This window comes from Eublepharis macularius, chromosome 11 (assembly GCF_028583425.1).
Source record: "Eublepharis macularius isolate TG4126 chromosome 11, MPM_Emac_v1.0, whole genome shotgun sequence".
Taxonomy (NCBI): Eukaryota; Metazoa; Chordata; class Lepidosauria; order Squamata; family Eublepharidae; genus Eublepharis; species Eublepharis macularius.
The window spans coordinates 80,731,875-80,758,339 of record NC_072800.1 but is presented as its reverse complement, the minus strand read 5'-3'; the positions used below and the strand labels follow the sequence as shown (position 1 = coordinate 80,758,339).

Here is a 26,465-nt window from a genome sequence, read left to right as displayed (position 1 = left end):
CTAATTACTGTTTAATCCATTGTTACAATAGGCTTTACTTTTCTAGACCTACATGCTAGGGCCTTCAGTTTCATAATGTCACATGCTAGGGTAAAATCTAGCCCCTCTCTCCATTCTAAATCACAACAGGCTACCTCAAACCCTTTTATGTTCTTTCATACTCTCTGACTTAAGGGCTTATACCAGTGCCAAGTGATTCTTACGCTCTACAAAACTGCACCTGTTCTTCATTGTTTCCTGACCTAGAAATTTCACAAGGTATCAGGGCTGGGTTGGTAAGTTCAAACAGCCCTGGAGACCATGCTATGTGACTGGCCGATACCAACGATGTGTCACTTTTGGCCCAGGCCGTGTTTGATAAGATGAAGAGTTGACAAACTGTTGCAGTGCATTATTTCCTCTATTGGGGGAGCATTTCTCTCAAAATAGACACGTGGAAGAAAATAGTCTCCGTCTGCTTCAAAGCAAAGTTCTAACCACTAAACAACAGGGCTGTATTGAAATGGCTTTTCCTCAAGCCTCTTTCTTACAAGCTAACAGCCTTCTGACTGAAGAGAGGTATATTTATTTCTACGTGTGAACTGAAAACTATGTATTCTAGCCAATCATCACTCAATGTTGTCTTTTAAGACTTTTAAAATCAGTCTAATTAATCTTGAAATTATCAAATGTACAAAGATCACAAAAATATGAAATACAGTTGCATATGTCAAAGATATCAGAAGCAAATAATCATATATGTTATCATCCCTTATTCTATCTATCTTAAATTTAAAAGATAAAATACAATTTTAAGTATCTTGCCAAAGAACTTTCAGAAAGATTGGATAATCTCATGTAACTCAAATGTGAGAGACAGGAGTCTTTTGGATTGGTTATCTAATATAGGCTCAAACACATGAAACCCACATGACCACACCAAAATCCTCCAATGGCATGACATGAAGTTCCTTCCTGAGATAGAAAGACATTTCCTAAAAAATAAATGTAACAAACTTTGTAGTTGTTTAGACCAGGGGTGGGCAAATTGCGGCCCGCGGGCCACATGCAGCCCGCTACAGAGTTTTTTGTGGCCCACCAAGACAGTCAGAAAAATTGTAGAAAAGTGTGATAGGGTACATTTGTCTCATTAAACTGATTCTAAAATTAAATGTGCTTGCAGCTATAGATGATATGAAATTAGCACAATAAATAAATTGAATAAAACTACCACTATTTTATTTAATTTATATTTATTGGTTTTTATGATACAATTTATACCTTTTCTGAAATGCAAAGTTAACTAATGAATGCAATCATTTTAAAAGGTGCAGCCCTCCGCTAACCTCCGCTACCACAAAGTGGCCCCCGAGCCAAAACAATTGCCCACCCCTGGTTTAGACCAAGTTGTTGAGAGTTTATTCTGTGCACCCATGCAACTACTGAAACTTATCTCTTTCAAGGATGGAACATCAAGGACTTAGCTGAACAACAGGATTTGAGTCCAGTGGCACCTTAGAGACAAACAAGATTTTCAGAGTCCATGCTTTCGAGAGTCAGAGCTCCCTTCTTCAGACTCCCAACGAGCTTTATGGTTGGGCAGAAATATAAACCTGTGTCTCCTCACCTCTAACCTGACACGAACCCCTAACACATGCATAGGGAAGGGGAATTGACCTCTCTCTTCCCTGTAGTGCCTAGCAGATGTGGGATAGAGAGAGGGAGCCCCCCTTCTGCAGGACCGCCTCTCCCCATATGTGCCCCAGAGGACACTCTGATCAGGAGATAAATAACTCTTGGTGGTCCCTGGCCCGGGGAGGCCTGCCTGGCATCGACCAGAGCCAGGGCTTTCTCGGTCCTGGCTCCGACCTGGTAGAACTCTCTGTCTAGTGAGACCAGGGCCTGACAGGATTTACTGTCCTTCCACCAGGACTGTAAGACAGAGATGTTCCATCAGGCATAAGGTTGAGGCTAGGCTAGGCCTCCACTGGCCTGGATAGAGGAGGAGAAAGGAAGACCAAATCCCTCCCTATTAGAGCCATCCACCATCCAGTTTTAAAGTAGCAGATTGACTCCCTTCAATTAGCTGATTGCTCTGTATATCTTAACTACATACTGTATTTTGTGCTGTTTGTTGATTTTAACTGTTTTTAAGGTGTAAATTATAATTTGGTTTATTTGATGTAATCCGCTCTGGTCCTGCTTGTGTGGGAAGGGTGGAATAAAAATCGAAAATAACAAATAATAATTTAAAAATAATACTCTCGAAAGCTTACACATGAGGGTCTGAAGAAGGGAACTCTGACTCTCAAAAGTTTACATGCTGAAAATCTTGTTGGTCTCTAAGGTGCCACTGGACTCAAATCCTGCGGTTCTTCTGCAGATCAACATGGCTACCCACCTAAAACCTAGCTGAACAAGTAACTTGTACAAGTTTTGCAAATATGAAAAATTAAGCAATTGTTAAGCCTGCTTCTTTTGTTCAACCTATATCTGTAAAATAAGGGTCTGTGACAGAAGCATTGGCTGATGATACATGGAGGTGTTGGTAGCCACCGCCATCTCCTCCTCTCCGTCTACAGATATAAAATTTGATTCCTGACTACCTCTTTGAGTCCTTTTTCAAAAGAACAGATGCCCTATAGTACCTATGGAATTCAGTATTAACACATTGTTTAGCTACTCTTAAAGCAGGCTTATTTGTATATAAAATGTCAGGTCTTTTCTCTCCTGTTTAACAGGAAATAACTTTTTATCACAGCAGCTGTGAAAGGTGAAGAGAGAGAAAGGTTTATAACTGAAAATATATTTCTGCCTACTGTATCATTCCCTGGCTGTTGTATAAACTATTTCTTAACAGGAAATAAATATGTAAAAAGGTGACATCAATTATTAAAAGTTTCAATTACAACACAAAAAAGGCAGGAGAAGCCATGCATAGCGGAAATGACTAATTTGAAAAGGGAATAAAGTGTATCTGTTCAGATAAACTGAATGCCATTTCATTTCTGGAGAATTTAGGCAGGATATTTATTCACATCTCAACAAAAGAGAAGCCGGAATTGGTATATGATAAAATCTTCTCGCTTTCTCCTTTCAGACAAAGGTTTAGTGACAGGGATGCTTTTCATATTCAGATCCCTCCATTATTAGCTTTACTAACCCCTTCTGTGTTTGACATTGCACCAAGCTCTCCGATATTGCTCTCTACAGAACAGACCCACTCCCCCCCCAGTATTTTGGCCTATTTAAGAGTAGAGAACAAACAGCAATTTATAATTTTCATAGCTCTATAGAAATAAAGGGGACTGTACCATATTTTGGCTTTAAAAATTTGATCATAATAGAAAGATATGGCCTATGATCTGTACATATCGTATGTATATATATGGTAAGAAATTCTGAACAACAATGGTAATAGTCCTCCCTCCTGTAGTTTACAAAGTCCGACAATAAGGACTATTCAGAGTTTAGGGTTTCCACCTGGCCTAGTCTGTGACACCTCCCCCCCACACACACTATTTTTAAAATCATTGTTTCATAATAATAGTAAATTGTTCAATTTTTAATTTGCATATATTAAAAAATTAGTTGGCTTGTACAATAATTGCTGCTTTTTCCCCTTTAGAACTGATGGAATGCTTGATGCCACTGGCCAGAAATCCTGGGCATTAAACATACACCTTGACCTCCTGTATGTGTTTCCCTCCTTGTGGAGTACTTTCTAACCCTAGGAATCAATCAGTTAACAAGTTTTAGATACCATCCATAAAGATTTAACTAATTATTTTTACAGATTATTTATTCACTAGTACGTGCCAAAATCTAGCTGAAATATCTCTCACTAGAATCTGCCCCTGTATATACTGAGGCCAACTTCTGGGATATGTACAAAGTGGGAAAAGAGTAAGAAGAGAATGGACAGCCGAATCCTGAGGCCCGTAAGAACAAATGAGGGGCAACACAGAGTATACCAGTGAGGAGATCAAAAGACCTGCCATGGTAGAAAGTAACTAGCTTTGTACCCTTAAAGTGCACTGTGCAACAAATATTTTTCAAGAGTGCTCAGAAACAACAGTTGTCTTCAGAAAATGTATAATCAACCATAGTACAAAACATGATCCTCTGCTAATTACAATATTCCATAAATAAATTATACAAAATATTACTCACAACTCCAATTGATCAATATTGTTTCTGACTCCTCCAAAACCGTAATAGGAACCCAGATACAACATAGGGATAAGGACAGCTTCGTGCCAAATATATACACGTCACACTTAATTAATTAATCAGACACATCAAAATTTAAAGGTACAATGAAGTCAGACAGGAGGAAATCACAACAATTCATAAATAACAAGTCAAGTCTAACATTTGATTTAATCCCTTAAGGGTAACTGTGTTTAACTCAAATATCCAAAAAGATTCTTGTCTCAGAAGCTCACGCTGTAAATCAAGAACTCTAGAAGTTTTTATCACCTGCAGTACAGAGAATCTAAACACTCTTGGCTCTCTATGTCTGTTCAAGAAATGCTGCACTAAAGGTGCTTCTAGTGTTTTATTTTTGATATGGGAGACATGTTCTTGAATTCTTACTTTCACAGGTCTACAAGTACTCCCAACGTACAGAAGCAGACAAGTACACTCAATGACATATACGACTCCTGCCGTATTACATGTTGAAAAATCCCTTAACATGATAGTCCATCCGGTTGACTGTGAATTCCTTGCCAGCTGCCACAAGATCACAAATGTTGCACCTACCGCATCTAAAGTGGCTCACAGCATTCTCCCTACCAACTATTTTAGAACTGAAGTCTGAATGCACAAGAGAGTCTTTAAGATTTCTGGTGCATCTAAACCCAATGGAGAGTACTATCTCAGAACTGGAAATTTCACTCACAAGATACCAATGTTTCCTAATGATGTTAGTAATGTCTTTAGCAAGGGGGGTATATTTGATAGACTACCGAAGCCATTAGTCTCTTTTCCTTTCCTCAGAGCTAAACATGGCATCCCTAGATATATGTGATACTCTCGATGCTGCTATCTCCACAACCTCCATAAGGTATCCCCTGTTATATAGATCCTTACCAAGTCTATCGCTCTCACTCATGTAGTCCTGCTCCCTAGAGGCATTTCTGGATAGCTGAAGAAACTGACCATAAGATAAGTTATGTCTGAGGTGTGGAGGATGAAAAGTCATATTGTAAATAAGAATTTCTATCTGTTCTTTTACAAAAAGGTCTAACACTGATGGCATTCTGATTATTTCTATAAGTAACCACATCCAGATAATTAACACTAGTTCTACTGTACTGCCAGGCGTACTGTATACATGGGTTCATCGAGTTTAACCAATTCCCCATAGCCTCCACTGTATCAAAATCCTTGTACAAAAAACAGAAATCATCACTATACCTCCTAAAAAAGAGGATATTGTGAAAGAATGGATTCATGTCTTTATTCATAATACACAGTATCTCCTGTCTGATCATATATAAATTCACAATGCTTGGGGCTATAGAGCAGCCCATCACAACTCCTTTTGTTTGAAAAAAGAATTCTTCATCAAAGTGAAAATAATTCTTCTCTAAAACAATATCTAGCAGATTCATCAAAAAATTAATAGAAGGGACATTATTGGCAGTCAGCACTTCCTCCACTACCACACGAACCTCTTCATGTGATATGGAGGTATGAAGAGCAGTCACGTCCATTGTGACTGAAGCTGCATTAGAAGGGATTGGTACATTTTCAATAGCTTTGATGAATTCTCTGGTATCCAAAATAAAAGATGCAGTCCTTCTGGCTAGGGGATGTAAAAAATAATCAAGATATTGAGCAAATGGTTCCAAGATGGAACTCGACCCTGACACAATAGGTCTACCTTTTGGTGGGAATCCACCTTTATGAATTTTGGGAAGGAGATAAAACACGGGGACTCTTGGGTACTTGTTTATTAAAAAGCCATGAATGGCCAGTGTAATGTCTCCTGCTCCCAACACTTCATCCACTGTCACTTTAATGATCTTCCCTATATGCACAGTGGGATCCCTGGGGATGGGGATATAGTTGGTACAATCCTGTAACTGCTGATTAACTTCAAATAAATAGTCCTCAGTGTTTAGGATAACGATCCCACCTCTCTTCTCAGCCAGTTTGATGATTATACTCGAAACTTCGGCAAGACGTTTTAAGGCTACTTTCTCAGCCTTGGACATGTTATCCCACCATTTCTTCTTTTTGTTTTCAAGGGCTGTGATGTCTTTAAGGATAACTCTTTCAAGCGTTTCTATGTTAGCATCCTGAATGTTAGGAATGAATGTAGACTTAGGTTTAAAAGGTACACGGAAGGAAACATCCTTGTCCCTTTCACTTGCAAAAAACTTTAATTTCAATAGTAGAATTAATTTAAACACATCAATACAAGTCTACCATGCATGATGATACCATGCTGCTGCTGCTGCCAAGGGAGCTGCTTCCATCAAGGGCTGGGCTTTCCATCTGCCCGGCCCCGCCCCTTGTTGCTCCAGCCTACAAAGGTTGTTGTAGCCTGCACTGCTGCTGCTGCTGCTGCCAAGGGAGCTGCTTCCATCAAGGGCTGGGCTTTCCATCTGCCCGGCCCCGCCCCTTGTTGCTCCAGCCTACAAAGGTTGTTGTAGCCTGCACTGCTGCTGCTGCCGCTGCTGCCAAGGGAGCTGCTTCCATCAAGGCCTGGGCTTTCCATCTGCCTGGCCCCGCCCCTTGTTGCTCCAGCCTACAAAGGTTGTTGTAGCCTGCACTGCTGCTGCTGCTGCTGCTGCCAAGGGAGCTGCTTCCATCAAGGGCTGGGCTTTCCATCTGCCCGGCCCCGCCCCTTGTTGCTCCAGCCTACAAAGGTTGTTGTAGCCTGCACTGCTGCTGCTGCCGCTGCTGCCAAGGGAGCTGCTTCCATCAAGGGCTGGGCTTTCCATCTGCCTGGCCCCGCCCCTTGTTGCTCCAGGCTACAAAGGTTGTTGTAGCCTGCACTGCTGCTGCTGCTGCTGCTGCTGCCAAGGGAGCTGCTTCCATCAAGGGCTGGGCTTTCCATCTGCCTCGCCCCGCCCCTTGTTGCTCCAGCCTACAAAGGTTGTTGTAGCCTGCACTGCTGCTGCTGCCGCTGCTGCCAAGGGAGCTGCTTCCATCAAGGGCTGGGCTTTCCATCTGCCCGGCCCCGCCCCTTGTTGCTCCAGCCTACAAAGGTTGTTGTAGCCTGCACTGCTGCTGCCGCTGCTGCCAAGGGAGCTGCTTCCATCAAGGGCTGGGCTTTCAATCTGCCTGGCCCCGCCCCTTGTTGCTCCAGCCTACAAAGGTTGTTGTAGCCTGCACTGCTGCTGCTGCCGCTGCTGCCAAGGGAGCTGCTTCCATCAAGGGCTGGGCTTTCCTTCTGCCTGGCCCCGCCCCTTGTTGCTCCAGGCTACAAAGGTTGTTGTAGCCTGCACTGCTGCTGCCGCTGCTGCCAAGGGAGCTGCTTCCATCAAGGGCTGGGCTTTCCATCTGCCTGGCCCCGCCCCTTGTTGCTCCAGCCTACAAAGGTTGTTGTAGCCTGCACTGCTGCTGCTGCCGCTGCTGCCAAGCGAGCTGCTTCCATCAAGGGCTGGGCTTTCCATCTGCCCGGCCCCGCCCCTTGTTGCTCCAGCCTATAAGACTGCTGCTAGGGGACTGCTCGCCTTGTTACTGTTTATTGTTTTTATACTATGTGTGTTAGTTACTGTAGTCTATGTTGTTAATTTGGTAGGGTATTGGGGTTTTGTGTATGTTTGATAGCTTAGTCTATGATAGTTGGTGGGCTGTTGATTTTGTGAGGGTGGTGGGTTAGCACTATGTTCATTGGTGAGGAGGCCGGCTTGGGGTCGGGGATCCCAGTGATCCGGGGACGCGGGAGGTATGGTGGTGGGAGCAGATTATGGAAGGGAAGGGCATTGAGACATGGTAGGGCTCGGTGCCCTTCCAATCTGCGTCCCATCCCAAGATATACCTGTTGTGGGGCTAGGATATTAAACCACTCTCCGACACTGGCGCTGTGCAATGCCAGGTCCATAAATAATAAGACCAAAATGCTGCAAGATTATCTTGCAGCATTGAATGTGGACCTGGCTTGCGTGACCGAGACATGGGTGAGGGAGGGCGAGACGGTCGCTTTGAAAGAACTAGCCCCCCCAGGTTATACGGTCCTCCACCAGTCCCGGACAAGTGGTCGGGGGGGAGGCGTGGCTTTGCTCATTCGGGAGTCTTTCTCCTTCAGACCACTCCCCACCCCAAAAATTACTGGCATTGATTGTGTGGGCCTAGTGTTGGACGCCGAGGAGAGGTTGCCAATATGCGTGGTGTACCGACCGCCTACTGCACCTGCATCTTCCCTGTCTGGTCTCTTGGAGGCGGTGGCCAGCTGGGCCTTGGAATTCCCGAAACTTTTGGTTCTCGGGGATTTCAACGTCCATGCTGACGACGATGCCTCCATGCAGGCCATTGACCTGGTGTCCTCCATGGCGGCCCTAGGACTCTCCCAGTTTGTTTCGGCTCCCACGCATCAAGCAGGTCACACGCTGGATTTGATTTTTGGGGCAGGGATGATGGTGGTCCTGGATGCCTATGATGCAGTACCATGGTCAGATCACTTTGTTCTGAAGGCTCGTCTGAGCATGCCGCTCCTTTCCCGGGTGGGCGGTGAGCGGATTTACGCTCGCCCGCGGAGGCTTATGGATCCAATTGGTTTCCAGGCGGCTCTGCGGGATCCGATGCCCCCTGGCAGTACGTTAGATGAGCTGGTGGATGATTGGCATGGCCGTCTTTCCGAAGCCATTGACGCTATTGCCCCCTGCCGTCCTCTCCGAGCCCGCAAACGGGTAGCTCCTTGGTTTACCGAGGAGCTTCGCCAGATGAAGTGGTCTCTGAGACGACTAGAGCGAGTGTGGAGGCGGGGGCGCGACGAAGAGGCAAGAACATCTTATAGGACGTTTATGAAAGCCTATGAGGTGGCAGTGAAAGCAGCAAAGAGGGATTTCTTTGCTGCTTCCATTGCATCCGCTAGCTCACGCCCGGCTCAATTATTTCAAACAGTTCGGTCCTTGGTCTCCCTCTCTCAGGGAGACCACCAAATTCTTAATTCAACTATTGGCTGCGAGGCTTTTGCGAGCTATTTTGCGGGTAAAATCTTGTCCCTTCGCCGTGGCCTGCCACCCACTGTTGATACAGTAAGGGAACTGGAGACCCCTTGGCCGTCTTCTGGGTCCGTATTAGACCATTTCAGCCTGCTCTCTCAGGACGATGTTGACAGGATCCTGCAGGGGATGAGGCCAACCACCTGTCCTCTGGACCCCTGCCCATCCTGGCTGGTGAAGGCCAGCTCAGAGGGGCTACGGGACCATCTGGAGGCCATTGTTAACATCTCCCTGAGCTCTGGGGTTTTTCCAGGAGTGTTAAAGGAGGCGGTAGAGCGGCCCCTCCTGAAAATACCATCTTTGGACCCCACCGACCCGTCCAGTTACCGCCCAGTGTCGAACCTCCCGTTCCTGGGCAAGGTGATTGAGCGGGCGGTGGCGGTACAACTGCAGGAATTCCTGAATGATGCTCTAGTCCTGGACCCATTCCAGTCTGGCTTCCGTCCTGGCCATGGGACGGAGACAGCCTTGGTTGCCCTCACAGACGACCTTCGCAGGCATCTGGATCGAGGCGGGTCAGCGCTGCTTGTGTTACTTGATCTCACAGCAGCGTTTGACACGGTTGACTATGATTTGTTGGCCAGCCGCCTTGCCGACGTGGGGATTAGGGGGACAGTCTTACAGTGGCTGGTCTCCTTTCTCCAGGGTCGGGGACAGAGGGTGGCGCTCGGGGGAGATCTATCGGCCCGTCACCCTTTGGTGTGCGGGGTTCCCCAAGGGGCGATACTCTCCCCAATGTTATTTAGCATCTATATGCGCCCCCTTGCCCAGTTGGTGCGGAGGTTTGGGCTGGGTTGTCATCAATACGCGGATGACACCCAACTTTTTCTGTTGATGGACGGCCGGCCAGACACGGCCCCAGACAATCTGGCCAGAGCTTTGGAGGCTGTGACGGCATGGTTGAAACAGAGCAGGCTGAAATTGAACCCAGTGAAGACGGAGGTCCTGCAGCTGGGACGGGGGCTGCCAGATGTTGGGATCCAGCTCCCTGCCCTGGATGGGACACCACTGGCAACTTTGCCAGTGGTAAAGAGTCTGGGTGTGTTCCTGGATGCCTCCCTATCGATGGAGGCCCAGGTCACGGCGGTTGCCAAGTCTGCATTTTTCCATCTTCGTCAGATCAGGCAACTTGCCCCCTACCTGACGCCCCAGGACCTGGCTACAGTGATCCATGCAACGGTCACCTCCAGGCTAGATTACTGTAACTCACTCTACGCTGGGCTACCCCTGGGCCTGATCCGGAAACTACAACTGGTCCAGAATGCGGCGGCACGGGTCCTGACTGGTATACCTTACCAGTCACACATCACACCTGTCCTGCGCCAGCTGCACTGGCTTCCAGTTGAATTCCGAATCAGGTTCAAAGTGTTGGTTCTTACCTTTAAAGCCCTGAGTGGGTTGGGACCGGCATATCTTCGGGACCGCCTCTCCCTGTACGTTCCCCGGAGATCGCTCCGATCAGCGAATAAATATTTACTTGTGGTCCCCGGCCCTAAGGAAGCCCGCCTCGCTTCAACCAGGGCCAGGGCTTTTTCAGTCCTGGCCCCAGCCTGGTGGAACGCTCTGTCAATGGAAACCCGGGCCCAGCGGGACATATTATCGTTCCGCTGGGCCTGTAAGACAGAGCTGTTCCGCCAGGCGTTTGGTGATTGAAGGGGGCGGTGCCATGTCGGCCTCCCACCTTTGGGGTGGGGAAGGTTCTCCCCACCACTGCACCTTGTTAATTTGTTTTATTATTTGTATATTGATTTTAGTTTTTGTTTTTATCAATTTTAACTGTTCACCGCCCAGAGCCCCTGGGATGGGCGGTATATGAATAAATAAATAAATAAATAAATAAATAAATAAATAAATAAATAAATAAAATGATACCAAGGGGTGGGGACGAATCCAAAACTTTTATTAAGGATCTGCCGCTCTATGGGACTCAAGATCCTCCGTGATAAATTAAATACAAGATCTACCTTTTCCCTTTCTTTTGGGGACAGGAGCCCTGGCCTAAAAAAATGCTTCTTATTTCCAAACTTCACATCTCTATTTCTCAATATCCTGGTTGAGGTGCCCTCATCACCTGAAGTGTCAGGGTCCGATGGGCCAGTGGTCTCCATATAAGATGCTGTATCCATATTTTTTGCCCAGGAAACTCGCTTCAACTCTTTTTCCAGATCTGCAATTTTGGTGTCAAATTTTGCAGCTGCCATGGTCCCCGTAAGACTATCAGTAACTTTCCTAACCTCCACTTTAAGTTTCTCCATTTCCTTTTTAGAAGTCCCAACCAACAAAACCATTACATCCATAGAACATTTGTTAAGTATGGTAATCAGGGCTTTTTTTTTTAGCAACATCCGGCACCTCTTGAAAATAAGTCACGCGTCTGGTGGCCCCACCCCTCAGTTCCCCTCATTTCCCTTTTGAGAGTTCCACCAGCTCTGGAGTATGCTCCCCATGTGCTTTTGGCCTTCCTTTTTCACATGATTCCATGGCTCAGTATCTATCCAATCTGGTAATTCTCTCTCATCGCAGAGCCTTCATGTTGGCCAGGTTCAACCTCTTTCCCTTGGCTGTTTCAAAGTATTTCCTATAAAGAAAGAGTTTGTACTTGCTCCTACAATGAACCTGACTGTGCAACATATCCTTCTTCGCTGTCCTCAGTACTCCTCTCTGTGTTTCTACCTGATCTGCCCCCTTCTGCTTTCTGCAAAGACCACGATAGCTAATGAAACTAATTTCTTGCTATCCAACAAGTCCCCTGAAACCACTGCATCTGTTGCCGAGTTCCTGGCACATGTATGTAAGCTAAGAACATGAGTTTATAATACTTAGTTTTTATTGTACATTTGTATTTTTACTTAGTGTGATCTTAATGTGGGTTCTGACCAGTGGGGATCCCTTATTTTTCTGTCTTATTGTATTTATTTATTTATCTACCTATTTTCTTTTCTCCCTTTTTATTGTATGCCAATAAAGGTAATTGAATTGATTGACTGAGAGTTCCACCACCTCTTTCCCCAGAAACTCTTGAGAGTTCCACCACCTCTTTTCCCAGAAAAAAAGCCCTGATGGTAATCCACTGAATTTTAAAATCTTCATCATCCCTAAACATCCCAGGGGGCTTGTTTATCTTCAAGCCCCTGGGAATTTTGTTAGTTTTATGATATTCCATTAGAGAACCTGCATGTGATTGCATCTTAATCTATTTACTTCATAGAGATTGTATCATGTTCCAGACCTCACCCTGACTGCCTGAAGCTTCATTCAAAAAGGATGGAATATCAGCAAAAATCTTATGTATTTCTTCTGCCGAATAGGCAAAAACACCGGCATAACTCTGGCACCACTTGTCCACGCCCTATGGACATTGGTGGGTGAGCCACAGTGGGCACCAAGCCTGGGAAGGCCTGGTGTGGTTGCTGTGGCAAGCACCCACACTGCTGTGCCAGTATCCACCAACGGCTGCGCTGCCTCCATGAAAGTGTGCAAGCTGCAAGCAACAGTGCAGCTAATGGGCTCCCTGTGATCCCTACGACCTGCAAAACCTTCCCCTTTCCCACAGATCTGGCCGTCATGAATCAGGCAACCCTAAGGTCACAGCACCCACACCGGGACACCCAGCCAGGGTTGGCTGCCCAGGTGTGTGACAGGCAGGGTGCACAGGCCAGGGCCCGTGCTGCTGCAGGCTCCCAGCAAGCATCTCATTGAGGGAAGGGCACTGGAGGGGCAGTCCCACCTCCAACCGAATGATTGGCCAAATGATCAACCCTCGGGGGACAGAGTAGGAGGCGTGGCATGGGGCAAGGCCAGTAAGGTACCTCCTTGAAAGGGTTATCCCAGTAACTCCAGCAATGCCGGCTGGACTCACCCATTAGGAGCTGACTGCACATGCCGGTGCCATGATTGGATGGGAAAGGTGTGTGGGCCCCCCCCCACAGGTTGTGTCCACTCCTCAGGGCTGGGTTGAGTCCAATGTACCATCCCCAGACATGTGACTGGGCAGCCCCCCATGGCAATAATGGGGGACAGCTCCCACACACTGGTGAGGAAGCATACTAGGAGGCTCCTGGTTTCCAACGCAAACTTTATTTATCCACATGAAGCATACAGGTTGCCCAGACAGTGGTTGGCCAAGCAAGGAGGCAGGGACATCCACGCAATGGCCCAGGGCCTTGAGCCATTAAACAAGGTGCCAGGGTACCTCCAGGCCCCTACTGTTCTGCTTCAGGAAGGAGCTAGTGCCTGCAGTGTACTGTTGACAAATAATGAAAGCTGGCTGGCAAAGGCAGAATTAACAGAGTCTGTAAATCAAGAATGTTGTAAAAAGCAGGCCAAGGTCAGTAGACAGAGAAACAGTCCAAAGCACAGGCAACAAGGCAATAGTCCAGGAAACTCATTAAAGCCATGCTGAAGGGCTCCTCCCTCGTGCTCTTATGCTCTGTGAGTGTTACCAGCTGGCAACAGTTGCTTCAATCTCCTCCGACGAGGCCCCTCCTTCCTCTGGAAAGGCCAGCCAGTTCAAAGCTCGGAGGCATGCTGACCTTTGTCAGACCTGTAAGTCTCCTCTGTGCCTGCGCTGACATTGCTCTCATGGGTCTGGGGGTCCTGGAGGGGTTAGGGAAGCTGACTGAGTCTGGCCTGACGGCGCTGGGCATTATGCTGCTCCACATGGCGCCTCTCAGGGGGTGTGTGGGGCTGTAGGGTACTGTGGGAGCCGCTCCTGGGCTGGGGATCGCTTGGCTGTTGGGAGCAGGAGGGCACCGATGCTCCCTCTCCTCAGTGATGGGTCACAGCCAGCCTGGCCAGGAAGGAGAGAAACGTTTGCCACGGTGCCATGGCACAGCCTGACTCCAGTCATGGCCCACTCTCTTGCATCCCGCCAGCATGTCTGTGGCTGGAGGCAGCAGTGGTGGGTGCAGAGGGCAACCCCTCAGGCTGGATGATCCACTGACAGCTGTATGTTCTGCTCCTGTGGCGGCTTGCAGTTCAGAACTTGGGGCGGAGAAGGGAGAATGAGGGGGGTCAGTCAATCTCACAAACTTTATGCAAGGTTGGGTACCCAGTCACTCTCCAACTTGGGCGCCTCTTGCCTCTAGGGGGCAGTGGGGACTGCATGTGGGGAGCCCTGCCTATGGCAGCCAGCAGTCCTCCCCATGCTGAGTCCTGCCAGACTCCATGGCCAACGGCCCCCATATTAGCCGTGGTCCGTTCCAGATTGCAGCCACTGGCCATACCCCCTGGGAGCCCTGTCCATGAGGGCAGGGCACCCATTAGGGGAGGGAGACAGTTGGCATGCATATTATTATTACTATTATTGATTCTATGACTTGGTTGAAGGAGGGGGTAATAGGTAGAAGCATGAGGGGCTCCCCTGTGTAAAAGAAATAACTTGTGTGATACTAGTTGTTTGGATTTGCCCATAAGTGTATTTTTATTTAGCTTAAATAATTTAAGAACTGGTTATTAATGTATTTATGTGTATGTAACACAGAAAAAAAAACTGGGGCAGGGATACCTTATTAAAGTGCCCATAAACACTTCTTTATTTTTAAATAGCAATAAAATTTACAGCATTGGAGGCTGGCGCGCTAAATATCTTTATCATGAAGTAGCACAGGTAATACAGTAACTTATTCTTCTAGAATGCTTTTAATCTTAAGGAAATTGAAACAATATAAATGATGCATAAATTGCCACAGAATACTGTACTTCCGAACCTACCCAACCTGAAACCAGCTTTAAAAGTACACCTCTCATAAAAAGCAGACTATATTTCAAAAGACTGATGTGGTTTCATTTTGACTGATAACACCTTCCAGTCTATCTGTAAATTAAAGACTGGTCCCAAGATTGACATAAGAACATACTAGGACAGAGCAGATGTATCTCAGAACAGTCTCACACCCATTTTTCTCTTCAAACACAAAATATTCCAGATTGATTAATTTCTAGTTACTTGGCTTTAAGGGACAATCTCTATCCTGATTGGTAGTTAATCATTTTCTTTAGTAATTAACACATTAATCAAAAGGATTAACTTCAAAACTAACTTTCTCTTGGACTGTCACAAAATATGAAAATGACTCTAAAGTTCAATGCCCAGGTTTGAATGACCAAGAGCCCCATAGAAAAATTCTACCTAAACGTGTTATTTTTATAAAAGATAACACACACACCCTTCTGTGTGGGGGGGGGGGAGGAGAGATTACCATCTTGGGAAAGATGCTTTCTATCATGATTCATCCCTACATGCCTTTCCACTTTACAATATCAATGATTAGAAGAAGAGTAGGTATTGGGGTGTTTGTAAAGATTCCACTGTTAGGGTAGCGGTAATATTGATTACATCCAAATCCAGAACATCCAAATCCAGAACATTCTCTGCAAAGAGGTCTCTATCATAAACTTGGAAAGGCTAGTGAAACAACTTTGTGATAAATACCAGGAGAGTTTTTTGTAAGAGATTTTTTGTAGATTTTTGTAAAAAATCTAAACTCCCCTCTGTCTAGAAATCAGGGGGTGGGGCCACCAGTCATGTGACCATTTTCATGAGGTGCCGGAACTCTGTTCCACCGCGTTCCAGCTGAAAAAAAGCCCTGAGAGTAAGTATCTGCCATCAGTCCCAAATATTAAGGCGTGAAATTTTGGGCAACAGCTTGTATGTTTACATCAGCCAATCTTCAACCTAACCTCTAAGCAGCAACTAAACATAATTTACAAGAGTTGTGGTAATCTACTGAGGTTGTTATAGATAACATCTAGCATAACCTCGGGACAAACAGAAGGTAATCTCAGGCCATTTTCACATAAATATAATGGATCAGAAACACAGGGTGGACCTAAAGCCATCTACACTACGAGGATTTTACCATACTCCACTGGCAACGTCTATTTTTAGCGCTTCATGGTATAAGGCCGTAACTTCCACCCACAAGTAAAGACTTCTTGGTTTCGTCTGCTTTTCCCTCAGTGATCCCTCCTTCTGGCGCTATGCTGTTATGTTTATGTTTTTGTATGTTTATTTTAGCTTGGTTTTAATTGGTTTAACTATGTGGTTTTGTTTGGTTTTAATGGTTATTAAGATGTGTTTTTATTATGTATGTTTTAAATTTGTTTCAATACCTAATCCCTCTTGTTGGGTAAGGGATCATCTCCCTCTAATAGAAACTTCTATGCTACCTAGTTCCTGGGAGAGAAGAGCCCCTCTCACTCTACAGTAGTTTATATGTTCGCTCCCAAAGCTCAGCCTGCTCAACAGCAATTGGCTTATCTTTTTCCTCCAATTCCACTTCGCTCAACACTAGGCATGGAGGTATCTGGGGAATGTAGGCACGGAAATATACAGTAAGGCCTCAAGCCCGTGTGTGAGAAGAAGGTTGTCTGGAAGTCTATAATTGGCTGATCCCCACTGCCAACGAGTAGGACAATGGAGAGGAAATGCAGAAAAAATTGCCTTTGTGTTGACAGTGTGACATTATATCTGGGGGTCAACCCAGAAGCAGCATCACATAACTCGAGGATTCAGCAGAAACTCTATGATAAAACCATGGAATTTCTGCTGAATCCTAGAGTGGTGTGACATCACTTTCAGGATTGTCCCAGAAATTATGATGGGGGGGTTGCCCCCCATGCTCCCTCCCACCCCCCAGTCTCCTGACAGGTGCTAGCCACTTGCTGGCAACCCTGGTCTATAGGCCATTCCACTTTTCAGCCTGAGACCTAGGATCATGACACAAACCAAGTACTAGTTGGCTCTCATGTTGCTTTTCACAGAAATAATTTAAGCAGCTACATTTTAAATAGTGGACAAAGGAACTGAGATTACAATTGATTTTTAAAAAATTCTGCTCCAAGTCTACTGGACATATGTTAAGTTTTATAATTTACATATTTCTGAAAATAACACTTGTTAGAAATGTAAGATATTTACTGGTACATTTCTTCATATGCAATGGTCTTGCCCAATAGTTCAGCCATTTTGGAATATTGTTATAAAGCATATTAATGTTGATTTAGACTCCTTGCTTTATTTGTTTATTTAAAACATTTCTATACAACCTTTCCAACCAAATAGAGTCCCCAATGTGGTGCACATCAAAACATTTCAACATTGAAGCATCAAGACATTAAAACAGCACAGCTGGCAATCCTACAGGTGGTGGAAAGTGCCATCAAGTTGCAGCTGACTTATAACAACCCTGTAGGGTTTTCAAGGCAAGAGACGTGCAGAGGTGGTTTGTCATTTTCTGGCTCTTTGTAGCAACCCTGGATTTCCTTGGTGGTCTCCCATACACATACTAACCAGGGTTGATCCTGCTTAGCTTCCAAGATCTGACAAGTTCAGCCTAGCCTGGCCACCCAGGTCAGTGCAGCAATCCTACTAGAGTCTTAGTATTTGGTATTGATGATGATGGCACATTCCATACTGACTGCAGCATCACCTAACATTTTACCCCCAAAGTATTACACTATTCTAGGGTACTTTGCATTGGAACCTCTTAAAATATGCTATAATTGATATAACTATAGGGTTACAGAATTTCTTTTTGCCTTTAGTTCCAATTGTTTTAGTATTGTTAATGGAGCTACACAGCTGAAAATACACATTTCCCTTTTCTACAGTACGATATCCTTTTTTAACATCATCCCCCGCCTTTCGTTCCATCACAGAATTCCAACTAAAGAGCTGCATTACTTCTCATTTGATGACTTCTCTCTTAAGAAAAGCCTGTCATCTTTGTTCTCTTTCTCTCTCCTTCACCCAAACACCAGCCATCTTTATTCACTGAAGCCATTTTCAACTTCAATTACTTCCCATTTAACAAATGGTTTGGATATGAGAGCTTCTGGAGCAAGAATAAAGGTTGGTGTTCCATAACAACCTTTTAATTTTGTATTGAAGAGGGATTCTCAAACAAGAAAGCCGCCTCACCACAATTTCTCAAACACTACATTGTTGCTATGCAGCTAATTGTGAAAGACAGGTTCATAGGACTCCACAAGTTCTGCAAAATAAAAAATAATAAACCAACAGTACCTTTCAGGGAAACATGGTTCAAGACAGAAAATGCTCCTTTGCAAAAGGGAACTGGTATTCAAGCCTTGAAACTTTCAAAGAAGAAAACAAATGACTCTGTATCCCTCAGGACTTGTTTACACTGTCATTATAGTGAGGTCACAACAATTCAGTTCATTTACTCATCAGATGCCTTGAAAAAGGGAGTTAAAAATCAGAAAAAAGCCCCTTGGAAATCAATGGCTCTCTTGCCACCTCTGTAATTGTGCAGGTGAATAATATACAACATTTTCTAAGATTTTCTTGGTTGTGAATAATCAAATGGTACAGGAACTGGGTGAGGAATGGAGGGAAATGGGGGCAGGGAGCATATAGGAAAGCTTGATGAAACACTTGAATTACTATCTCTCAAGCATAATGCTGCTACTATCATGCTGTGGCAGACTACTGACGCTGCTCAGTACCACCACTACTACAGTGTAACAGTGCTGTTGACTATAAGCAACATGCAACTGAATAAACTATGTAGAGTAGGGAGAGCGATCGGGGGCTAGCAATGAACAATACAGCTTGGGAGAGGAAAGAGATGCAGTGATGGAGTAGTGAATGAGATTAATAATCATTGCATAATTTAAAAAAAAAACATTTGCTTATCTTAAACCTGTAATTTAAGGGATACTGATTAATTACCGTCAACCATGGACATTTACTGACCAGGAAACAGATGGGCACTGGTATTAGTGGGATACCAAAAGCTAAACTCAGAACAACATTCAAAGCACATAGACTGTATATCACAGGTCCTGAGTGCGCTTCTTGCTTTGCCACAGGTAGAAGGGGTTTCGACATAATAAATACTAGTCTGCTGATTGATTAAGGCCCTTGACAATTACAGAAAGGTACCCTGAAGTATTTCTCTATTTCTTATTTCAAGAATTGTCCTTCCTGTGTTCTCATCATACTTCTGCTGTCTCTCCACCCCATCTCCACTTCAATCAAACAATAGCAAGAGAATGTTGCAGCTCTTCTCTGTTTTATCATGTCCTTCTGTTTCTGGCTTCCCACTACACTGAACCACTACCTCTCTGTGGTTATTGACTGTTAATATTAACAATTGTTTGTGTCTGAAGCAATTCTAGGAGACTAACCCTGCAATCCTAACCAGACTTATTCCGTTGTATGGGCTTAGACTGGAGTAACTCTTCTTAGGATTGCACTGAAAGGGTATAAATGATGTAACTAGACAAAGAATGAACCCCAAAGTTTCTTGGGCCTCTTCATTTTGAGACTTGGCATAAAGTATCTGAAATGTTGCCCCTCCCAAGCCAATTCAAGCCTGATTCTGAAGCTGACTTTATGAGGCTACTTTGACCTCAATTTAGAGACTATGCCAGCCAGATGCCTACTTCATTCACACCAAGGCAAGGTTGGGTAAGCAAATGGAATTGCAACAAAATGTTCTCCTACAAAGGGCAAACCTAGATAAGCTAACAGTGTCTGGTTATTATACTCTAGCATCATCCCCCCCCAGAAGATACTTTTCTGATCATCTCTAGTGACTATACCAATTTCAAAACGGAAGAGGAGTCTTGCACTGTGCATCAGGAACAAAATCCTGAATGTGAAGCTTCTTCATTAAGAAGAGATGGGGAAAAATAACATCACCTCAACAACTTTACCTATAGATATTAAAGGCATAGTAGTTCTATTCAGTCTTGGAGTCTGCAGCCCTATTGGTTGGAAAACACTGCTAAAAATATTTGACAATGAGTAAGAATTTCCTTCAATACATCAGAAGCAGCCAAGGAAGCACTTGCGTCTTTGGACAACAACGGGATAAAAGGATTGTTAAATAAATATTATTATTAAATAAATAATAGAAACACTGAATTAATTCTGCAGAAGATTAAATACTGCAGAAAACAGGGTTAACATACCTGTAACTTATGTTCATCGAGTTCTTCTGTGCTGACACACATGGGGACTGCGCAGGCGCAGGCCAGCCGCCGGAGAATTTTCTATAGCTTCTATGGCTCCGAAGGGGGCCGTTTGTCGCGCGCCTCAGCGACCGTTTTCCCGCCCAAACGGTCACGTGATCCTCCAGCGACCAACGGCCCCTTCCCTCAGTTCTCCTTTGCCGCCGCTTGACCAATACGCTCTAGCCATAACACCTTAAAAACACCAACTCTCGTTACAGCCATCACATTGTCGTGCATTGGAATTCACAGCGGGGTAGGAGGGAGGGTTGTGTGTCAGCACAGAAGAACTCGATGAACATAAGTTACAGGTATGTTAACCCTGTTTTCATCTTCGTTCTTCTGTGCCTCCACACATGGGAGTGTACCAAGCTTCACACAATAAGGAAGGTGGGGTGAAATCCAACACAATTTTATTAAAGCACAAGAACAACAACAAAATAGATATACATATATATATCTGTGTAAACTGTGTAGTGATACATAAGTACTCAATATGTACAGAGATATACACATAAGTATACATATATACACTCTTTCACTCAAGGGTACCTAGCAGGTACGCCAAGAAACCCCTCCCAAGACTCCCTTAGGAAAAAAAGGGAGTGTAGGACAGCCTTGGCCACCGACACATCCTGCTCGGCATTGACATCTATGGCATAATGCCTGACAAAGATGTCTGCAGAGGACCATGTGGCCGCTTTGCAAACGTTAGCCAGGGGTACACCCCTGAGTAGCGCCGAGGAGGATGCCTGGGACCGCGTAGAACGGGCCCTGACATGAAGCGGGCAAGCTAGCCCTGCCAGGGAATAGGCCTTGCTAATGGCCGTTACAATCCACCTAGACAGGGTATGTGAAGAAGCCCTGTTACCCTTGTCCTTGGCCCCAAAGCACACAAACAGGTGAGGGCTCGACCGGAGTCCTTTCGTCCAATCCAGATAATAGGGTATGGCCCTCTTCAAGTCTAGGGAATGGAGGGCCCTCTCCCCCTTCAAGGAAGGGTGAGGGAAAAACGCAGGTAATGCAATATCCTGCGAGAGGTGGAAAGCGGACACCACCCTAGGCAGGAAGCCCAGGCAGGGACACAAGACCACCTTGTTTGGATGAAAACAAGGAAGGGAGGGTCAGACCGCAACGCAGAAAGTACACTGACCCTTCTGGCCGATGTTACGGCCACCAGGAATGCCACCTTGTACGATAGTATGTCCAAGGGGCAGGTTGCCAGCGGTTCGAATAGAGGCAACATAAGATGTGAAGGCACCAGGGACAGAGACCACTGGGGTACCGGTGCTGACACAGGTGGGTATAGGTTGAACATGCCCTTAAGAAATTGACGGGATTTTGGGTGAGAAAAAACTGTACCACCCTCATTTCGGGTGTGAGCAGCAGAGATAGGTGCAAGGTGGACCTTGAGAGAGGAAACCTTCAGGCCCAGGCCACGCAGGTGGCACAAGTAATCGAATATAACCCCTAGGGGGCAGCTGGCAGGCACCACTCCTTTAGCAAGTGCCCATATTTCGAATCTACGCCACTTGGCCGCATAAGAGCGCCTCGTGGATAGTCTGCGAGGATTCAGGAAGACCCTCTGCACCTCATCTGAAAACCCTACAGAGGAGGAAGGATCCGCCAAGCCGCCAGGTGCAGCTTCCCGGGATCGTGATGGACTAAGCTCCCGTTCATGAGAAGGTCCTGCCGAGGGGGCAGACTCACATATGTCCGTTGGGACATCCACAGGAGCTTTGGAAACCAAACCTGCCTTGGCCAAAAAGGGGCTACCAGGATGCAGTCCGTCCTGTCCTCTATTTTGCACAGGACCCTGGGAATCAAGGGGAACGGAGGAAACATATAATGCAACCCCTGGGTCCACGTACACTGGAAGGCATCCCCAATAGAGAGGGGGTCGCTCCCCGCCCTGGAACAGAACATTTGGGCCTTGGTATTCGCCGCAGTTGCGAACACGTCCATTACCAGATGACCCCACATCCGAAAGATCGGCCCAATGTACTCTACGTTCAGTACCCACTCGTGGTCCAGCAAAAGGACCCTGCTCAGGGCATCCGCTCGGGCATTGTCCGACCCTGCCACGTGTAATGCACAAATTGTCACGCCATTCCTGATTGCCCATTGCCAAGTGAGCGTGGCTTCCCGGCAGAGTGCCATGGACACTGTACCCCCTTGTTGATTTATGTAGTACATGGCAGTCGTGTTGTCCGTATGTACCAACACCTGGCGGTTTCTCAAAAATGCTGTAAGGGACACAAGTGCGAAACGTATGGCTCTTAGTTCAAGCACATTGATGTGGAGGGTCTTTTCCCTCTCAGACCAGACATCTTGCACACATACATCACCACAATAAGCCCCCCAGCCCAGCAGGGAGGCGTCAGTGGTCACCGTGACGTCAGGATGCTGATAACCAAAAGGGGTCCCTTTTAACAAATTGTCATCAGACAACCACCAGTCCAAGGAGGACAGAATGACCCTTGGGATGGAGAGCTTGAGGGACAGAGGGTGCCGCATGGCATCGTACCTCCTCACAAACCAGTTCTGGAGAGGGCGCATACGCAGCCTAGCGAAGGGCACTACAGAGGTGGCCGCTGCCATATGCCCTAATAAGCACTGGATAGTGCGCACTGACTGGAAACGGTTCCGTTTAAACATGGACACAAGACCCCTTAGGGACCTAGCTCTCTCCAAGGGGAGCAGAGCCTTACCCTCTACAGAGTCCAACAGTGCACCAATGTAGGAAACCTTGCAGCTGGGCACTAGTTTGGATTTTTCAAAGTTTACCAAGAGCCCCAGGCGTTGACAAGTGCTAAGTACTAAGCCAATGTCCTGCACCACCCTAGACTCTGAGTCAGCCACGATGAGCCAGTCATCGAGGTATGGAAAGATGGTACAGCCCTCCTCCCGAAGGAGGGAGACCACAGGGGCCACACATTTCGTGAACACTCGTGGGGCAGTGGATAGGCCAAAGGGAAGCACCTTATACCGGAAGACCCTTTGCCGGTAAACGAAGCGCAGGTATTTCCTGCGCTCCTCCCGTATTCCCACGTGAAAATATGCGTCCTTCAAGTCAAGGACCGCAAACCAATCCCCCTGTTTCAGCAAGGCGATCACAGTCGCCAATGTAACCATCTTGAATTTGGTCACCTTAAGGAAGGCATTAAGGCCCCTCAGATCTAAAATGGGACGTAAGCCCCCATCCTTCTTGGGGACCAGGAAGAACCTAGAGAAGAACCCCTTTACAGAGTCCTCATAGGCTAATTCTTCCACAGCACCCCTGGCCAAGAGCGACACGATCTCCGTATCCAGCTCGGCCATAGTATTATTGACAGCTGACAGGGGTGGACTGCATTTAGGCAGCTCAACGAACTCCAGTCCGTAACCCTTCTCAACAACTGTTAAGACCCATGAGTCAGATGTTACTGACTCCCACTCAGCGAAGAGTGGACTCAGCCTGTCCGAAAAAATCTTTGGGGATACGGCTGGCGCGACCCGTCAGTACTGCCTCTCAGTGCCCTGCTGATCTCTCTGCTGGGCCGGTGGCTGTGACGGGTGAGGCTTGAAGGGTCTACGCCTCCTCTGTTGCTGTGCAGGAGGGTAGGTCCCCTGCGGGTAGGCAGGATACTGGTAGCCTGGTCGCTGCTGCTGGTATCTGCCCTGGTAGTGGTAAGGGCCGGACCGGGGAGCATACCGTGGCCTGGAGGTGGGCTTGCCCGCAGGAGCCAGCCCCAAGGACCTGGCCGTCTGCCTGTCCTCCTTCTTTTTTAGGGTCTCGTCGGTGGATTTGGAAAACAGCGAGTCCCCCTAAAAGGGCATGCTCTCCACCCTGGAACGCACCTCCTGAGACAGGGCGGTCGACCGCAACCAGGAGTGGCGCCTGAGGACCACCGCTGAAGCCATTCCCCGTGCAGCAGTCTCGGCAGCGTGACTCCCCGCATTCATCTGCTGCTTAGACAGCTTCACAGCCCCCGTCTGCAGCAGGGATACCACCACCTTCTGCTCAGGTGGGAGGTCTTCAACATAGGACGCCAACCTCTCCCAGAGATAGAGTTGATAACCAGCCATGATGGTCCGGTAGTTGGCGATCCTAAGGCCCAGCGAAGCAACTGTGTATTGCCCTCTGCCAAGCGCATCAAGATTCCTGCTCTCCTTGTCAGCCGGTACAGAAGTGCGGCCTGAACGCCGGAGGTTGAATTCCCCCGTGACCAGAGAGGATGGTGGAGGGTGTTTCACCAATGCTTGCCAGGTACCCTGCTTAATTTTATAGAGCTGCTCGATCCGCTTGGATGTCGGAGGCTAGTCACAGGGCACCTTCCACACCCTTTCCACGATTTCCTCAATACCCTCGAGCATGGGGAAGCCGATGGATGCCGGATTGTCCCCGTAGATCCTTTTCAGGAGCTTGTCCTTGGTCTGGGGGGCTGCTGAGGAGATGTCCATCTCCAGCGCCTGAGCCATCCGTGCCATCTGGTCCGAGTAAATCCTCAGGACCTCGCATGGTGAGCCGGTGCTCGGCACCACGTCGTCGACCGGTGAAAGCTCGGACCAGGACTCGGAACGGTAGTCCCCCAGGCTCTCCATGCCTTCCTCCTCGGAACCGAGCCGTGACTCCTCACCCTGGGTTGGTGGGGGGAACCACGCTTGCCTCGACGTCGAAGGCCTCGGTTCCGATCCGGAGAACCCGGCGGGTGCCCCTTCCCACTGGCAGGGAAGGTAGGAAGCCTGGCGATGTTGGGACGCAAAGGAACGGTCGGAGCCGACACTCTCCCCGGACCGACGCCGCTCACGGCCGGTAACAGAGGGGGAATGACAGACAGGCAATGGTCGACTACGACTCAGTGGCGGGCTCGATTCCGGCCCCGGGGAACGACGGGCACGTGATGGTCGAATCAGACGCGGCTGCGGGCTCGGCTCCGCCCCGAGGAAAACTCGCCCGGCACCACCTCGAATGCCATCGGTTCTGGCACCGGTTCCGAGACCCCCTCCGGTTCTGAGGAACCCAGATGAGGAGAAGGTGTGTAAGGAAGCACAATGACATCCTCCTGCGGTGCAGGACGCGGCGACCGGTGGTGATGCTTGGCCTTCTTCTTCTTCTTGGCCGGTGGCTCCAAAGAAGACCTCGGAACCGATGCGCTCCTCGATTTCAAAGGGGACCTCGGCTTTGACCGCTTCGCTCTGATCGGAATCGAGCCGGTCGTCGGTTCCGAACGGGGACTCGGCACCACGATCCTCGGTTCCGAAGCTGGTCTCGGATCCGATCGGGTGGAAGATGCGCTTTGGGGCGGCCGTGCCGAACCCTGTGCCGGTGAGGCCGCTTTCGACGCCGAGGCACTCGGGGGATGCGATTTCGACCCCAACCTCGCGGAAGCCACTGAGCCAGCTCTTGATTGCCTTCCGGCAGAGGGGCTAGGGCCGGCCTTGGGGGAAGGTAACGGAGTACCTCCGGACATGACCTTCTGCCACAGGGAGGAGTACAGTCAGGCCTTGCGCTCCTGCCGGGCCTCGTTGGTGAAGCCCTGGCAAATTTTACAGGCCGAAACATTGTTGGTCTCCCCCAAACAAAACAGGCACAGTTCATGGCCATCGGTCTCGGCCATTTTCGTGTGGCACTGGAGGCTCGAAGTCAAAAGCCAAAGATCAATCCAGAAGTCAAAAGACACACAAAGCACAGAGCAACGAAGCTCACGTTCTCTCCAAGCGGCGGCAAGAAGAGAACTGAGGGAAGGGGCCGTTGGTCGCTGGAGGATCACGTGACCGTTTGGGCGGGAAAACGGTCGCTGAGGCGCGCGACAAACGGCCCCCTTCGGAGCCATAGAAGCTATAGAAAATTCTCCGGCGGCTGGCCTGCGCCTGCGCAGTCCCCATGTGTGGAGGCACAGAAGAACGAAGATGAAGATGTGGGGTACTTATCCATGCCAGAGCCACTGTTTTCAGGAAGAGTATTGGAAAAACCCAAACAGGGATGACCAGAGATGAACTTTTATGGCTGATGGACAAATTAAAAACTAGCAAATTCAATATATTCTGATGGGATCTGACCTGGTATTGCTTGACCAGAGAGATTGTGGTGGATAGCTAAAATGTCAGCACAGTGTGTGGCAGCCTTGAAAAAGGCAAATTCCATGCTAGGGGTTATTAGGAAAGGGACTGCAAACAAAATGGCCAGTATTGTAACTGTGATGCTTTTGTATAGATCTATGGTACAGCTGCATTTGGAACACTACATATAATTCAGTTGTCAGATTTCCAAAAGAATATCGTCACACTAGAAAAGATTCAGAAAAGGGCAACCAAAATGACCAAAGAGTGCACCTT

At 47.2% G+C, this 26,465-nt stretch overlaps 1 protein-coding gene across 1 annotated transcript in view; it reads right to left on the bottom strand.

The window, feature by feature from the left end:
• PTPRN2 (protein tyrosine phosphatase receptor type N2) overlaps positions 1-26,465 on the bottom strand; it is an 816,843-nt gene that overhangs the window by 584,452 nt on the left and 205,926 nt on the right. The gene's annotated exons all lie outside the window — the stretch shown is intronic.